A 17,710-nucleotide genomic window follows, 5' to 3' on the forward strand; every position below is an offset into this window, starting at 1 on the left:
AAAAAAAAAAAAAAAACTCAGGTGCACTTAAAACGAATACAGTGTTATATGTCAGTTGTGTCTCAGTTAAAACAGAAACCTTTTAATCCTGTTGCTATTTCCTCTGCCTGAAATCCACCTCCTCCCCTTTTTCCAGTTTGTATATTTCTTCTTTTATCCCTGCATACATTACTTTGCCCAGAACTTTTCTCTTTAACGTCTGTGCTCCCCGTTTCTTCCCATAGCATTCCATCATAGCATTTAAAAAAGATTCCTCATGGGGCGCCTAGGTGGCTCAGTGGGTTAATACCTTTGCCTTTGGCTTGGGTCATGATGTCAGATTGAGCACCACATCGGGCTCTCTGCTCAGCGGGGAGCCTGCTTCCTCCTCCCTCTCTCTCTCTGCCTGCTTGCGTACCTGTGATCTCTGTCAAATAAATAAAAATCTTAAAAAATAAAAAAATAATAATAATAAAAAAAAGATTCCTTCAGGGTGCCTGGGTGGCTCAGTCGGTTAAGGCTTTGTCTTCGGGCAGGTCGTGATCCCAGGGTGCTGGGATTGAGCCCCACATCGGGCTCTGTAATCAGCAGGGAGCCTGCTTCTCTCCCTCCTGCTCCTCCTGCTTGTGCTCTCTCCCTCTCGCTCTGTCAAATAAATAAATAAATAAATAAATCTTAAAAAAAGTAATCTTCCAGTATGCATTTATTAAGGTCACTAGATCATCACATACTTATTGAGTACGTACTGGGTTCCAGGTCTAGTTTTGTTTGTTTTGGTGTTAAAATATGCTTAACATAAAATTCACCATTTTAACTTTATTTTTTTTTCTTCTAGTGAAATTAGCATTTTTAAGTATACACTTGTTTGACATTAAATACGTTAACAATGTTTTATAACCATCTATCTCCAGAACCCTTTCAGCTTCTCTAACGGAAACTTTGTACCCATTAAACGTTAACTTCCTGTTCTTCCCTCCCTTAGCCTGTGACAAGCACTGTTCTGTTTTCTGTCTCTATGAGTTTGATTACTCTAGAAACCTCATATAGCAAATGTTTCCTAATTCATTCTCTGAAGCCAGTATTACGCTAATACCAAAACCACATAAAGATCATACAGGAGGAAAACTGTAGGTCATTATTTTTCATGAATATAAATGTAGACATTCTCAACAGAATAACCGGTTGAATTTAATGGTGAATGAAAAGAATTATACACATTATGACGATGTGGGGTTTATTTCAGGTATGCAAGCCCTGTTTAGCACTCAAAAATGAGTTAATTCATTACATCATATGAGTTATGAAGAAAATTTATATTTAGAGATTAATAAATCGTGCATTCTGGGGCGCCTGGGTGGCTCAGTGGTTGGGCCGCTGCCTTCGGCTCAGGTCATGATCTCAGGGACCTGGGATCGAGCCCCACATCGGGCTCTCTGCTCAGCAGGGAACCTGCTTCCTCCTCTCTCTCTGCCTGCTTGTGATCTCTCTCTGTCAAATAAATAAATAAAATCTTAAAAAAAAAATCGTGCATTCTATTAATACATGCAGAAAAGCTCCTGACAGCATTCAGCATCTGTTCATGATAAAATGTTCAGCAAAGCAGACATGGTGGGGATATCCTCAGTTTGATATGGTGCATCTACAAAATCTCCACAGCTAACATCATACTTAAAAGTGAGAAATTATGGGGTGCCTGGGTAGCTTAGTCGGTTACACATCTGACTGTGGCTCAGGTCATGATCTTGGAGTTCCAGGATCAAGCCCTGCCTCTGGCTGCCTGGTCAGCAGGGAGTCTGCTTGTCCCTCCCCCTGCCCTTCCCCCTGCTCATGCTCCTTGCTCTCTTGTTCTCTCAAATAAATAAATAAAATCCCATCACCTCCCAATTTGTTATAATTTTAAAATATTTTGTTTCTCTGTTAGTTTGCTAGGGCTGCCATAACACAAGTGTGGCTTAAATAGTTATTTATTGTCTTAGAGTTCTGAAGAACAACAGGTGACTGAGATCAAGGTGTCAGTAGGGCCTTGTTCCCTCTGATGGTGTTAGGGAAGAATCTGTTCCAGGCCTCTCTCCTAGTTTCTGGTAGTTCCTTAGCTTGTGCCAGTATAACTCCATTCTTTATGTGTGTCCAAATTTCTCCCTTTTATGAGGACACTAATCCTATTGAATTATAGACTCATCCTACTCTATATGACTTCATCTTAACTAATGACATCTGGAGTGTCTCTGTGTCCCAATAAGGTGCTAAGGGTTAGGACTTCCAATATGGGGATTTTGAGGAGGGGATGTAATTCAACCAATAACATTCTGTCTCTGCATTCATATGTACATATATACATATATTTTAACTGTTTGAGAGTAATTTCAGACATCATGATACCAAATGCTTCATTCAGTATGCAGTAGCAACATGCAGTATCACATGTAAGAAAATTTGCCCTAATTCCCTATTATTATGTAACATCTGCTCTACATTCAACTGATCTTTGGTAGGCCTTTTTTTTCAAGCCCCAGGGCCAGTCATCCTACTTTTAAATTTTTCATACATATACTTTTTTTATTTTTAAAATTTTTGTTTTTTCTTAAAGGTTTTTTTTGTTTGTTTTGTTTTTGTTTTTAATTTGAGAGAGCGGGTGAGCACAAGCAGGGGAAAGGGGCAGAAGGAGAAGGGAGCTGGATGGCTGGCTGGATCCCAGGGTTCTGGGATCATGACCTGAGTCAAAAGCAGATGCTTAACTGCTAGGTGTCCTAGGTGTCCCTCTGTCTTTTTTTTTTTTTTTTTTTTTAAGATATATTCATTTTAGAGAGCGAGCACACTTGTGCACACGCACACATTAATGAGCGGAGGGGCAGAAAGCCTGCCCAATCCACAACCCAGGATGGGAGCTTCATCTCACAACTCTGAGATTATGACCTGAGCCGAAATCAAGAGTCAGATGTTGAACCGACAGAGCCCCCCGTTGGTACCCTCATACCCTGCCTTTTAAGACGTTCTCACTGAGGTATTTCTTTCTTTCTTTCTTTCTTTTTTTTTTTTAAGATTTTATTTATTTAATTTGACAGACAGAGATCACAAGTAGATCAGGCAGGCAGAGAGAGAGAGAGGAGGAAGCGGGCTCCCTGCTGAGCAGAGAGCCTGATGCGGGACTCGATCCCAGGACCCTGAGATCATGACCTGAGCCGAAGGCAGTGGCTTAACCCACTGAGCCACCCAGGTGCCCCTCACTGAGGTATTTCAGTAGCAGATCAGGTCTCTATGCTCTGCCAACCTGTTAAGGAGGAGTAGAAACCATTTGCTTTCTCTGTCCAGGAGTCTTAACAAAGGAGACATGTCTCTTGGCGGATAGTTAAAAGAGTGTGGTTAACGTTAATTAATCGTCTCTGTTAATAGTTATTCCGGCGAATGAATTTTCTCGCTTTGTGTATCTCAAGCATTGTCTCCCCCCACCGAAAAAATGTTTATTTTACATGTGCAGCACATACTCGGTATTTTAAGTTTAGATTATCTGGAACATACCTTTTCAATTTGGTGATAATTCTCTTAGCTCATTGCTTGTAATATACAAACAGAAAAATTAATGTTCTGTGAGCAAATGCTTTCTACTGCATAGTTAATACTTTTTCCTTTGTAACTAAAAATATCTTGGAGGAGATACTTTGGAATTATGTAAGTACTTGTTCTCAAGCTTTTGCCCACTAATTTTAACATCCATTGGTGGAACCGGTATGCAGCAAGTTTTATTGGGTGTTTCAGTAGTGATTTTCTGTTATATATTTTAACGTATATCTGTGATAATTCTTACATGTATGCAAGGTATTGGAAATATAGAGACTAAAAGCATTCAGTCCTGCAGTGAGTGCCTGGGTGGCTCAGTCAGTTAAGGGACTGCCTTTGGGTCAGGTCCTAATCCCAGTGGGGAGCCTGGTTCTCACTCTTCCTCTGCCCCTCCCCCACTGCACACGTGTGTGCATATGCGCATTCTCTTTCAAATAAAATCTTTAAGAAAAATTAGAAACATTCAGTCCTTGCTTACATGTAATTTGCAGTTTAGGCAGAAAGATAGACGTGTGGGGTTTTGCCAGTGAGATACATGTTTTCTAGGATTATGCGTAATATATTTTGGGAGTGTAAAGACTGAATAAATTGAGCATAATAATAATAAATTAACAAAATTAATTTAGAACATCAGTATAGGAATATGCTAACAATGTTTGTTAGAATATTGGGCAAAGTTAGAGATTTTAGAAGACTACTTTATTTATTTATTTATTTGTTTGTTTGTTTTTAAAGAATTTATTTGTTGGAGAGAGAGAGAAAGTGGGTGAGCACAAGCAGGGCGAGTGGCAGGCAGAGGCAGAAGTGGGCTTCCCGCTGAGCAAGGAACCTGATATGGGACTTGATCCCAGAACTCTGGGATCATGACCTGAGCTGAAGGCAAATGCTTAATGGACTGAGCCACCCAGGTGTTCCCCAGAAGAGTATTTTTTTTTTTTTTTAAGATTTTATTTATTTATTTGACGGAGAGAGATCACAAGTAGGTAGAGAGGCAGGCAGAGAGAGAGAGGAGGAGGAAACAGGCTCCCTGCTGAGCAGAGAGCCCGATGCGGGACTCGATCCCAGGACCCTGAGATCATGACCTGAGCCGAAGGCAGCGGCTTAACCCACTGAGCCACCCAGGCGCCCCCCAGAAGAGTATTTTAAAAAGAAAAACATTTTAAAAAGAAAAACACCTGGGTAGCTCAGTGGGTTCAAGGTCGTGATCCCACATTGGGCTCTCTGTTCGGCAGGGAGCCTGCTTCCTCCCCTCTCTCTGCCTGCCTTTCTGTCTGTGATCTCTTGTCTGTCAAATAAATAAATAAAATCTGTAAAAAAAAAAAAATCACTCCTACCTTCTCATAAAAGTGATCCATATCTGTTGTAGATAGTTTGAAAGAACGGAAGGTATAAAGAAGACAGCCAAATTTTGCTGTAACTCCCATGAGTTGTTACTTTTCTTTTATGTTCCTTTCTATTTTGAGGGGCTTTTTTGGTTCTGTTTTGTGGAATGTTTCATGAATTTGCATGTCATCCTTGTGCAGGAACCATGCTAATCTTCTCTGTATTGTTCCCAGTTTTAGTATATGTACTGCTGAAGTGAGCATCCCTTTTTTTGGCTTTTGCACAAAAGTGTATGGTTCTTTTAAAGTAATTATAATTATTTACACTCTGATTTTTTCCACTTAACGTTGGGTCAAGAAGTTTGTTTAAAATATTTCAAGATTTTTAGTGATTACATAAAGTTTCATCTTATAGATAGGCAGAGGTTTTTAGTTATTTCTTTCTGGTTGCTTATGCCTATGAACTTGACTGAAAGACTTTTTGTGAAACAAAATATTTTATTAGTCTACATTGATCTCTATTAAATCATAGAATGGTTTTCTGAAATTTATTTTTTAAAAAGATATTATTTATCTGAGATAGCACAAGTGGGCAGGGCAGTGGGGAGGGGCAGAGGAAGAGGGAGAAGCAGGCTCCCTGTTGAGCAGGGACATCCATATGGATTTGAGTCATGACTTGAGCAAAAGCAGACCCTTAACTGACTGAGCCACCCAGGCACCCCTAGTGGTCCTTAATCTTATTCCTTCTTTTTAGGGATCAAAGTGTCAAAAATTTCTCTAGCATAGGCAGGGATCAGAGCCTTAAATAGAGTCCAGTTTAGCTTGCCTAGTTTCCTTCTTTGTGTTCTAGTGATACTGTATCCCCACCCCCAAAACTTAGGTGTTCTGTGGAGGTGTTGCAAGAAGGCGTTACAAATATATTAGATTGGTACAACTTTGCTGTATATCTTTTTTTCCCCCAAAGATTTTACTTATTTATTTGAGAGAGAGAAAGAGTACAAGCAGGGGAGAGGCAGAGGGAGAGGTAGAAGCAGGCTCCCCACTGAGCAGGGAGCCAGACATGGTGCTTAATCCCAGGATCCCAGGATCATGACCTGAGCTGGAGGCAGATGCTTAACTGACTGAGCCACGCAGGTGCCTTTTTGCTGTATGTCTTGAACTTCCTTCTAAGATGTGACTTGAGCTCTACAGGTGCTCCAGTTCTATTATTTTCCCCATTGAATAGTATAAGTATTTCCAACTCCAGTTGATTATTGTTAATCATGGCAGTTATATTCTGTGATGTTGCAGACACTGAATTAGCAAATACTGAATGGTTTTTTCCAGGGGAAATGCAGAGTTAGATTCCTGTGAGCCTCTGGTGACATTTGCAATAAAGCCAACTGAGACATAATCTTATGCGTGCTTCTGTTTAAAGATACCTTATTTAATGCATATTGTTGATCCATTAACTTTGAATTCATGAGCAGTAGTAGTACTAGTTACAGCTCATGTCTGAACCAGTCCTGCATACTTTGTCCATTAAGGCACGTCACAGCCTTCTAGAGCTTAGGAACACTAGATAGCACTTCAGCACAACACTTGGAGACAATTTCAAGCAGTGAAATTAAAACAACAACAACAACAAAATGTGTAAAACTTGACACTCAGTGGATTGCAAAAAGGACACCTGTTTACAGTATGAGAGCTGAAACAAGAAGGCACAGCATTGCCTGGTTAGACCTCAGCTGGGAACTTGATCTCTGGGGTCAGTTCAAGTTTTTCTTTACTTTCTATGTCTACAAATGATGCCAGAGATTTGGGGCTACAAGTAGATAAATTTGTAAATGGGGAATCTTTGAATGAAGATCATTCTAGTTTGAGCAAAGGGAAACCATAAACTGTTTTTCCTGTTAAGCTGTTTGTTGTTGTTGTTAACTGCAGGATGTAAGAAGTATGTTTTTTCGTTCAAAATTCAAACAGCTGAATTGTGTACTGAGATTTTCCCCCTGAGCCTAGTCATAAAGGAGGCAAATGACAATGACCTAACTATATATTTATTCCCAAAAGCAGTACACAAAAGGCATGAAGAAAGAATGTAAATGTGCATAGAGGTGAGAGTAAAAGTGGTTAATAAAATGGAAAAAAGTATTTAACCTTTTATTTTTATTTATTTTTTTAAAAGATTTTATTTGAGAGAGAGAGTATGTGTGTGTGCGTGCAAGCAGGGGGAGTGGCAGAGGGAAAGGGAGAAGCAGGCTCCTTACTGAGCAGGGAGTCCTATGCGGGGCTCTATCCCAGGACCCTTGGGATCATGACCTGAGCCAGAGGCAGATACTTAACCGAGTGAGCCACCCAGGTCCCTCCAGTATTTAATCTTTTGTTAATAAGAAAACTAAAATAGAGCCTAGAAGAAGTGTTTTCTTTTTTTTCCTAAGACAGCAAAGATTCTTTTGACTTAAAGCTTTATGTGCAATGATGATTGGTGCAGTTTGAGTTGTAGAGGGATATGTTTTAAAAACAATTCACGAGAGGCGCCTGGGTGACTCAGTGGGTTAAAGCCTTTGCCTTTGGCTTGGGTCATGATCCTAGGGTCCTGGGATGGAGCCCTACATCGGGTTCTCTGCTCAGTGGGGAGCCTGCTCCCCGCCCCCCTGCCTGCCTCTCTGCCTGCTTGTGATCTGTTTCTGTCAAATAAATAAATAAAATCTTAAGAAAAACAAAAACAAAAAACAATTCACTGGACGTCTGGGTGGCTCAGTGGGTTAAGCATCTGGTTTTGGCTCAGGTCATGATCCCGGGGTTCTGGGATGGAGCCTCATGTTGGGCTCCCTGCTCAGCGGGAGTCTGCTTTTCCCTTTGCCCCTACCCTGCTTATGCGCTCTCTCTCTCAAGTAAATAAATAAAATCTTAAAAAACAAAAGAAAACAAAAAAATTCAAATAAAAAAATTCAAATATCCAGCAACGAGACATGTTTTAAAGGTAAACCACCCAAGTAGTTTCTATTCATTAATATTTATAAATACACAAAGCAGCTTCATTAGAGATTGCAGTTTTCCTCTTCAGTTCTAGAAGGGAGAGGGTTGGGGGATGGGGTAACCTGGTGATGGGTATTAAGGAGGATACGTTTTGTGATGAGCGCTGGGTGTTATATGCAACTATTGTTGAACACACATCAAAAACTAATGATGTACTTACTATATGTCGCCTAATTGAACATAATAATAAAAAAATGAAAAAAATAAAAACCTCATTGTTCATTATCAGTAGGAATAAAGGTATTTTCTTTACCATAGTAGTAACAAAATAAAATTAGCAATAATTACTTAATACTTATTCTGTTTATCTAAAGTAACTAGGTAAATTCTATTTACTTAATTTTATTTACCCAATTTACCTAATTGAACTGTATAAATTCAATAAATAATTTGTTATAACATTATTTTGTGCTGTATTTTTAAAATTGAGGTATCCTTGCATATAATGTCAGTTTCATGTGTACAACATAATGATTTAATATTTTTATATATTGCAGAATGGTCACCACAAATTTAGTTAATAGCCATCACCTTTCATAGTCACAAAGTTTTTTTTTTCTTGTGATAAGAACTTATAATCTACTCTTAGCTACTTTTTTTTTTTTTTAAAGATTTTATTTATTTATTTGACAGAGAGAGAGCACAGGTAGGCAGAGAGGCAGGCAGAGAGAGAGAGAGAGAGAGAGAGGAGGAAGCAGGTTCCCTGCCGAGCAGAGAGCCTGATGCGGGGCTCGATCCCAGGACCCTGAGATCATGACCTGAGCTGAAGGCAGAGGCTTAACCCACTGAGCCACCCAGGCGCCCCTACTCTTATTAGCTACTTTCAAATTTGCAGTACGGTATTACTATTATTTTTAAAAATATTTTATTTATTTATTTGACAGAGAGAGCACAAGCATGGGGAGTGGCAGGCAGAGGGAGAGGGAAAGCATGCTCCCGGCTAAGCAAGGAGCCCAATGTAGGGCTTGATCCCAGGATCTTGAGATCATGATGTGAGCCAAAGGCAAATGCTTAACCAACTGAGCCACCCAGGTGCCCTGCAGTGAAGAATAATTAATTAAGAGTTACCCTAGTGTCCATTACATTTCCACAACGTATTTATTTTATAACTAGAAGTTTGTATTTTTTGATTGCCTTCACCCAGTGTCTCCCATTTCCATTCCCCACATCCGGCAGCCGCCAGTCTATTTTCTTCAGTCTGTGCATATGGGTATTTTTATTTGTTTCTGATTCCACATGTATATTTCACCTATACAGTATTTGTCTTTCTCTGATTTATTTCACTTAGCATAATGCCTTCAAGGTTCATCTGTGTTGTCAAAAATGGCAAAATTTCATTCTTTTATATGGCCAAATCATACTGTGTCGCATATTCACACACACACACACACACACACACACACACACTTTCTTTATCCAATTTCTGTTGATGGACACTTGGGAGGTTGTAAACATGGATCCATATCTTTTTGAATTAGTGGTTTGTTTTTTTCAGAGAAATACTCAGAAGTAGAATTGCTGGATAGTAGAGTAGTTCTGTTTTTAATATTTTGGGGAACCTCTGCACTGTTTTTCATAGTGACTGCACCAATTTGCACCAGTTGACATTCACACCAGCAGGGCACAAGGTATCCCTTTTCTTCACATCCTTGCTGACATTTGTTTAACATTTTTTTTTTTAAGTCAGGGTTCCAGGGTGCCTGGGTCCAGGCTCAGTCGGTTAAGCATCTGCTTGAGCTCAGGTCATGATTCCAGTGGGATTGAGCTCTTTCCTTGGGCTCCCTGCTCAGAGGAGAGGCTACTTCTCCCTCTCCTGCTCCCCCTGCTTGTGCTCTCTCTCTCTGTAAAATAAATAAAATCTTAAAGAAAAAAATCATGGTTTCATTAAGGTTAGTTATGTCTCTTTAGGTCTCATAATCCAAAATAGGTCTTCCTTTCCTCTCTTCCTCTCAGTATTGCATAAGCACGTGTGAAAGGGCATCTGTTTTTTGGACAGTCATATTTTCCATTTAAAATTAATTTGGGGGGCATGGTGGGAGGCTGAGTCAGTCGAGTGTCCAATTTTTTTTTTAAGGTTTTATTTATTTATTTGGCAGAGAGATAGAGCACAAGTAGGCAGGGAAGCAGACAGAGATACCATCACTGGTAATGTTTCTGGTATATTTTTCTAGAAGTATTATAAGAATTTACAAACATGAGTGTGTTTGTAGTGCCACTGGCCTGCTTTATTCATTCGTTTGTTTTATTACAAGCAAGATAGCCAACCAAGATAGTTTTATTTATTTGTTCTTTTTTAGATTCTGTAATTATGTTTTTTAAAGATTTTATTTATTTATTTGACAGATCACAGTAGGCAAAGAGGCAGGCAGAGAGAGAGGGAGAAGCAGGCTCCTTGCTGAGCAGAGAGCCCAATGCAGGGCTCGATCCCAGGACTCTGAGATCATGACCTGCGCCTAAGGCAGAGGCTTTAACCCACTGAGCCACCCAGGCACCCCTAGATTCTGTAGATTTTTGCATTTCCTTCTGGGTTTATATTTATCGAGTTAAAAGCATAGCTTGGGTCATTTTTTTTTTTTTAAGAGAATTCATTTGTTTATTTGACAGAGAGAGACACAGCGAGAGAGGGAACACAAGTGGGGGGAGTGGGAGAGGGAGAGGCAGGCTCCCCACTGAGCAGGGAGCCTGATGTGGGGCTCAGTCTAAGAACCCTGGGATTAGTTGTGGGATCACAACCTGCGCAAAGGCAGACGCTTAACAACTGAGCCACCCAGGTGCCCCAGGTTTTGTCATTTTTATAGGTTAAATCTGGGAAGGTTAGGAATAGGTCTAGTTTTTAGTGTTGGGTATAGCTCTTGTGAATAATTTGTAATAATACCTTGGATTGCTAATATACTTAGTAGTTTGTGAAAATTTTTTCTGTGTCAGTTATTTGAATTTAACTCTGTATGGCGGTGGTGAGTTTTCAAACTGCAGTCAGAACTGCTTTCTTTCTTTCTTTCTTTTTTTTTTTTTAAGATTTTATTTATTTACTTGACAGAGATCACAAATCAGCAGCGAGGCAGACAGACAGAGAGGGGGAAGCAGGCTCCCCACAGAGCAGAGAGCCTGATGTGGGGCTCGATCCCAGGACCGTGGAATCATGACGGGAGCCGAAGGTGGAGGCTTTCCTCCACTGAGCCACCCAGGCGCCCCTCTTAGTACTTTCTTGATAAAAATTCTTACAGATTAGGAATGGAAGGGTTTTTCTTTTAACCGTTGAAGGGCATCTATAAAAATATAGCTAATATCACATTTAATAGAGAATACTTAATAGAGAAAGACTGAATGCCTTCTCCTTCAAGACTGAGAACAGTGCAATAAGGCAAGAAAAAGAAATAAAGCTTTTAGAACAGAAAGACATAAATTGCCCCTATTTACAGATGACATGATTACCTATGCAGAAAACTCCAAGGAATTGATAAGTCTAGGATCAACATGTGAATTTAGCAAGGTTGCAGAATAAATGGACAGTGTATAAAAATTAATTGTGTTTCTTTATACTGCCAGTGAACAGCTGGGAATGAAAATAAGTAAAACACAGTTCCATTTAAATAGCACCAAAACCAGGTATAAATCTGACAAAGCATGTCTGTGTGTCTGAAACTACAAAACATGGTTGAAGCAAATCACAAAAGACCTAAAGAATTAACCTGTTTATGGTTTGATGACAGATATTGTTAAAATATAATTTCTTCTCAGATTGGTCCATAAAGATCAAAATCTCATATTTTTTACGGGTAATAAGCTGCTTTTAAAAATTATAATATGGCAGGGGTGCCTGGGTGGCTCAGTGGGTTAAAGCCTCTGCCTTTGGCTCCGGTCATGATCCCGGGGTCCTGGGATCGAGCCCCGCGTCGGGCTCTCTGCTCGGTGGGGAGCCTGCTTCCTCCTCTCTCTCTCTCTGCCTGCCTCTCTGCCTACTTGTGATCTCTGTCTGTCAAATAAATAAATAAAATCTTTAAAAAATAAAAAAATTAAAATATGGCAAAACAACACAAATTGCTAGATCACTTTTGATGAAGAACAACATAGTTGGGGAATCTGATGAAATGTAGCAGATTTCAAGACCTTCTGTAAAGGTAAAGTAATCAGGATATTGAGGTGGATCCACATGAAATACAGTCAGTTGATTTAAGCGAAGGTGTAAAAGCAATTTGGTAGAAAAAAGATAGTCTTTTTCAGTATACGGAGTTGGAACAGTTGGACACCATATGAGAAAAAAGAATTTCAAACCATCCCTTATACCTAATACTGAAATGAACTCAAATACATCAGAGATCTAAATGTGAAATGTAAAATAATACAATTGGCAAAGGAGAACAAAGGAGAAAAATCTTTTTTTTTTTTTTAAGATTTTATTTATTTATTTGACAGACAGAGATCACAAGTAGGCAGAGAGGCAGGCAGAGAGAGAGAGAGAGAGAAGCAGGCTTCCTGCGGAGCAGAGAGCCCGATGCGGGGCTCGATCCCAGGACCCTGAGATCATGACCCGAGCCGAAGGCAGCAGCCCAAACCACTGAGCCACCCAGGCGCCCCAAGAAAAATCTTTATAATCTTGGTTTAGATGAAGATTTCTAGGGGTACTTGGGTGGCTCAGTGAGTTAATCTTCTGACTTCAGCTCAGATCTTGATCTCTGGGTCCTGGGATTGAGCCCCATGTCAGGCTCCCTGCTCATTGGGGAGTCTGCCTTTTCCTTTCCCTCTGCCTTTGCCACTCCCCCTACTTGTGCTCTCTCTTTCTCCCTCTCTCTCTGTCAAATAAATAAAAAAGTAAAATCTTAAAAAAAAAAAAAAAAAAAGAACAAACTCCTCTACAATAAGAAAACAACCCAATTAAAGAATGGGGAAAATATTTGAACAGAAACTTTGCTGGACAAGACATATGGGTGGTAAGTAAGGACCAAAAAAATGCTCTATATCATTTGTCTTGAGGGAAATGCAAATTAAAACCACAATGAGGGGTGCCTGGGTGGCTCAGTGGGTTAAAGCCTCTGCCTTGGGCTCAGGTTGTGACCCCAGAGTCCTAGGATTGAGCCCCACATTGCGCGCTCTGCTCTCGCTCGGTAGGGAGGCTGCTTCCCTTCCTCTGTCTTTGCCTGTCTGTGATCTCTGTCAAATAAATAAATAAAATCTTAAAAAAAAAAAACCAAACCCACAATGAGATACTACTATATATCTGTTAGGGTGACTAAGAAAACAAACAACTCTTCTCTGCCTAGTTGACAAGTATTAATGAGGACGTAGAGCAACTGGAACTTTCGAAGTTGCTAGTGGGAATGTAAGATGGTATAGGCATTTTGGGAAATCTTTTCGCAGTTTCCCGTAAAGTATAAATATAAAGTTACGCGACCCCACACTTTCAATCCTAAATATTTACCCAAGAAAAATGAACACTTAACATTTACATAAAACTACACATGACTGGGGCGCCTGGGTGGCTCAGTGGGTTAAGCCGCTGCCTTCGGCTCAGGTCATCATCTCAGGGTCCTGGGATCGAGTCCCGCATTGGGCTCTCTGCTCAGCAGGGAGTCTGCTTCCTCCTCTCTCTCTGCCTTCCTCTCTGCCTACTTGTGATCTCTCTCTGTCGAATAAATAAAATCTTTAAAAAAAAAAAAACAACTACACATGACTGTCAGTAGTAATTTTGTTCAAATGGCCAAGCACCGTGGACAATTCAAGTGTCCCTCAATTGGTGAATGGAAAAACAAACCGTAAAAAAGGAATTACTGGTACTTGAAACAACATTGGTGAATCTCATAATTATTATGCTAAATGAAAAATGCCAAACTTAAAAGGGTCACAGTGTGTGATTCTCTTTATATGACATTCTACAAAGACATAAACTATAGTTATGGGAAACAAACAAAATGGTTGCCAGGGACTAGGAGTAGTAGTAGAAAATTGGTAACAGGGTGCTGCATTTTGATTTTGGTTATTTTATGATTCTGTGCATTTGTCAAAACCTGGAAATGTTCCAAGTTCTAAGTTCTAAAATTTACTTTTTGGTGAATGTAATTTTAAAAATAAGTTAATCAAGAGTATGAGAAGATAGGCCAAAAACTGGGAGATAATACTTACAGAAGATTTATCTGATAAAGGATTGTTGTCCAAAATATACGAAGAACTCTTAAAACAGGGTACCTGGTTGGCTTAGTTGGTTAAGCGTCTGCTTTTGGCTCAGGTCATGATCCCAGAGTCCTGGGATGGAGTCCTGAGTGGGGCTCCTTGCTTGGCAGGGAGCTTGCTTCTCCATCCCCTTCTGCTGCTCCCTCTGCTTGTGCAGTCTCTCTCAAATAAATAAGTAAAATCTTAAAAACAAAACAAAACAAAAACCTCTTAAAACCTGAGAAAATGAACAACTTGGGCTGCTCAGTTGGTAGAGCATGTGGGTCTCTCTCTCTCTTAAGGTATTCATTTGACAGAGAGAGCACGAGCAGGGGAAGCAACAGTCAGAGGGAGAGGGAGAAGCTGGCTCTCTACAGAGTAAGAAGCCCGATGCAGGGCTCGATCCCAGGACTCTGGGATCATGACTTGAGGTAAAGGCAGACGCTTACCTCACAGATGCCTCCCTATTTTTTCCTTTTTTTTTTTTTAAGATTTACTTACTTTATTTAAGAGAGTAAGAGAGCCAGCAGGCAGGAGGGGTGGGGCAGAGAGAATCCTAAGCAGATTCCATACTGAGCATGAAGCTGATGCAGGGCTCGATCTTAAGACCCTGAGCAAAAACCAAGTGTTGGACGCTTAACCAACTGTGCCACCTAAGGTGCCTCAAACATGTGGCTCTTGATCTTGGGGTCATGAGATGAGTCCCATGTTGGGTGCGGAGCTTATATTTAAAAAAAAAAAAAGGGCAAAATATCTAAACAGACACCTCACTTAAAGAAAATACACAGGTGTCAAGCATATGGAAAGATGCCTAGCATCACATATCATCAGGGAACTGATTGATTGCAACACTATACACGTATTGCAATGTCTCAAATCCAAAACACTGATAATAGTAAATGCTGGTAAGGGTATGAAGCAACAAGAACTCTCATTCATTACTGGTGGGAAGGCAATATGGTGTAGTCAATTTGGATAGTTTTTCATTTTCTTACAAAACTAAGTGTACTCTGTTATCAGAGGATCCAGCAGTCCTCCTTTGTATTTACCCAGGTGAATTGAAAATATGACTATATAGAAACTTGCATATGAATATTTATTGGAGCTTTATTTATTTATAACTGCCAAAATTTAGAAGCAACCAAGACATCCTTCAATGGTAAGCAAAGTGGTACATGCAGACAATGGGATATTAGTGCTAAAAAAATAAATGAGTTGGAAAAGACATGGTAGGACTTCAGATAAGTACTGCCAGGTGAATAAAGCCAACCTGAATACTGCTTAAAAAAAAAAAAAAGTCCATTACAATATATTAAATGAATTGAAAAGAAAAGAATGATAAGCCATGGCTTTCAAATGAGTACATGGCAGGTATTTTTCTTGAAGGGGAATGTAGGTAGACTGTGCTTCAAGGGAAACAGTTGTCAGCATTTGTTAGTGATAAAAATCGATTTGTAAAGATAAAAGTTGTGAACACTTGTATCTGCCTTGTGAGATTGAGTTTCCCAGTAATTAATAGTTCTTTTTTAAATTATTTTTTTAAGGACAGATCTGTTTTTCACATGCTTCTGCATATCTGTCTACCAACGCTTGTGTCTTAATGAAAGAAGATGTTGCTTGAAAGGTTTTCACACAGTATAGGTTCAGTGAGATAAGGATATGGCTGTTCTCACATGTTTCTGCATGTAAGTTTACATACACTTACTTATTTATCTATTATTTTAAAAATTTATTTATTTATTTGAGAGAGACACACCGAGAGAGGGAACATGATCAGGGGGAGTTGGAGAGGGAGAAGCAGGCCTCACGCAGAACAAGGAGCCCGGTGTGGGGCTCGATCCCAGGATCCTGGGATTATGACCTGAGCCGTAGGCAGACACTTAACAACTGAGCCATCCAGGTGCCCCTACACTTATATTTTAATAAATGAAAATATTACTTGAAAGATACTTTAGGGGCACCTGGGTGGCTCATTAAAGCGTCTGCCTTTGGCTTGGGTCATGATGCCGCACCGGCTCTCTGCTCAGCGGGAGGCCTGCTTTCCCTCTCCTAGTCCAACTGCTTTGTGTTCCCTCTCTTGCAATGTCTCTCTCTGTCAAATAAATAAATAAAATCTTAAAAAAAAAAAAAGACTCTCTATATGCAGTGTAGTTTCAAAGATGGTTTATGCACAGTGTAGTTTCAGTGAGTTAAGCATAGGGCTTTCACATATGTTTATAAACTGGTGCCATATAAAAGATGTTAGTTGAAGGATGCATTAAAAACAGTGTAGTTCAGGGGCACCTGGGTGGTTGAGCAACTGCCTTCAGCTCAGTTGGTTGAGCAACTGCCTTCGGCTCAGGTCATGATCCTGGAGTCTCAGGATCGAGTTCCACATCGAGCTCCCTGTTGGGCAGGGAGTCTGCTTCTCCTGTTCTCTCTCTCTCAAATAAATAAATAAAGTCCTTAAAAAAACCAAAAAACAGTGTAGTTCAGATGAGTTAAGCGTACTGCTGTTCTCGTATGTCTCTACACATAAGTATACAAACACATGTAGTATTGATGAAAGAAGTTACTTGAATAGTGGTTAATACAAACTCTGGTTTTGGGGTTCCTGGGTGGCTCAGTCGGTTAAGCTGCTGCCTTTGGCTCAGGTCATGATCAGGATCCTGGGATTGAGCCTCACATCGGGCTCCCTTCTCCGCAGGGTCTGCTTCTCCCTCTTCCTTTGCCCCTCACCTGGCTCATGCTCTCTCACCTCTCTCTCAAATAAATAAATAAAATCTTAAAAAAAAAAAGAATACAGACTCTGGTTCAGCGAGTTTAAGTGTATGGCTGTTCCCATATGCTTCCACACATACTTTAACAAACACTTGTATCTTAGTGAAAGAAGATGTTAGTCGAAGACCAGTGGTGATTTTAATAAAAATGATTATTTTGTTTTATAAGAAATGTGAGTTAGATGATATATATAATTCTGTGAAGCCAATGTTTTCTAAATGATCAGTGCATGATGTAAAATCATGCATAGTTAAAAGTTCTAAAGTGCAAAATAAACAAAGGCACTTTAATGTAGCAGAGTACTAAAAGCTTGTTGATGTGATTTATTTTTATATTTTAAAGATTTTGTTTATTTATTTGAGAGAGCAAGAGAGCACGAGCCGGGGGTGGGGGATGAGAAGCAGGCACCCTGCTGATCCAGGATCCTGGGATCATGACTTGAGCTATTGCAGGTGATTTACTGACTGAGTCACCCTGATGCTCCTTATTAATGTGTAGATGCCACATTGTCAAATTTTGTTGGAATATTAAAGAATATGCACAACTTTCTGAGAAAGCTATTATATTTTTTCTAAATATATATCTGTGGGGGTCCATATATTTTTCATATACTTCAACCCAAATAACACACTGCAGTAGGTTGAATGCAGCTAACATGAGAATCTAGCCGTTTTCATTTAAATTAAGCTAGACATTAAAGAGATTTGAAAAAAATGTAAAAAATAAGTGTCACTCTTTACTAGCTGTTTTGGGGGAAGGGGAAGTAGTTATTATAATGGGTTTTTTCTTTTTTCTTTTTTACAGTGAAAAAAATGTATATTTAGATTTAGCCAGCTGGATCTGTTTAGATGATCCCAATTTTTTTTTAAAGATTTTATTTATTTGACAGAGATCACAAGTAGGCAGAGAGGCAGGCAGAGAGAGAGAGGGGA

At 39.7% G+C, this 17,710-nt stretch overlaps 1 protein-coding gene and 1 non-coding gene across 7 annotated transcripts in view; one reads left to right on the top strand and one right to left on the bottom strand.

Moving 5' to 3' along the window:
- The window catches only part of WDR33 (WD repeat domain 33), a 122,314-nt gene that overhangs the window by 20,073 nt on the left and 84,531 nt on the right, over positions 1–17,710 (top strand). The gene's annotated exons all lie outside the window — the stretch shown is intronic.
- On the bottom strand, positions 5,013–5,120 carry LOC132014730 (U6 spliceosomal RNA). Its single transcript, XR_009403382.1, has one exon. It is a non-coding gene; the product is annotated as a U6 spliceosomal RNA (small nuclear RNA).

The sequence above is a fragment of the Mustela nigripes genome, chromosome 3 (assembly GCF_022355385.1).
Source record: "Mustela nigripes isolate SB6536 chromosome 3, MUSNIG.SB6536, whole genome shotgun sequence".
Classification (NCBI taxonomy): Eukaryota; Metazoa; Chordata; class Mammalia; order Carnivora; family Mustelidae; genus Mustela; species Mustela nigripes.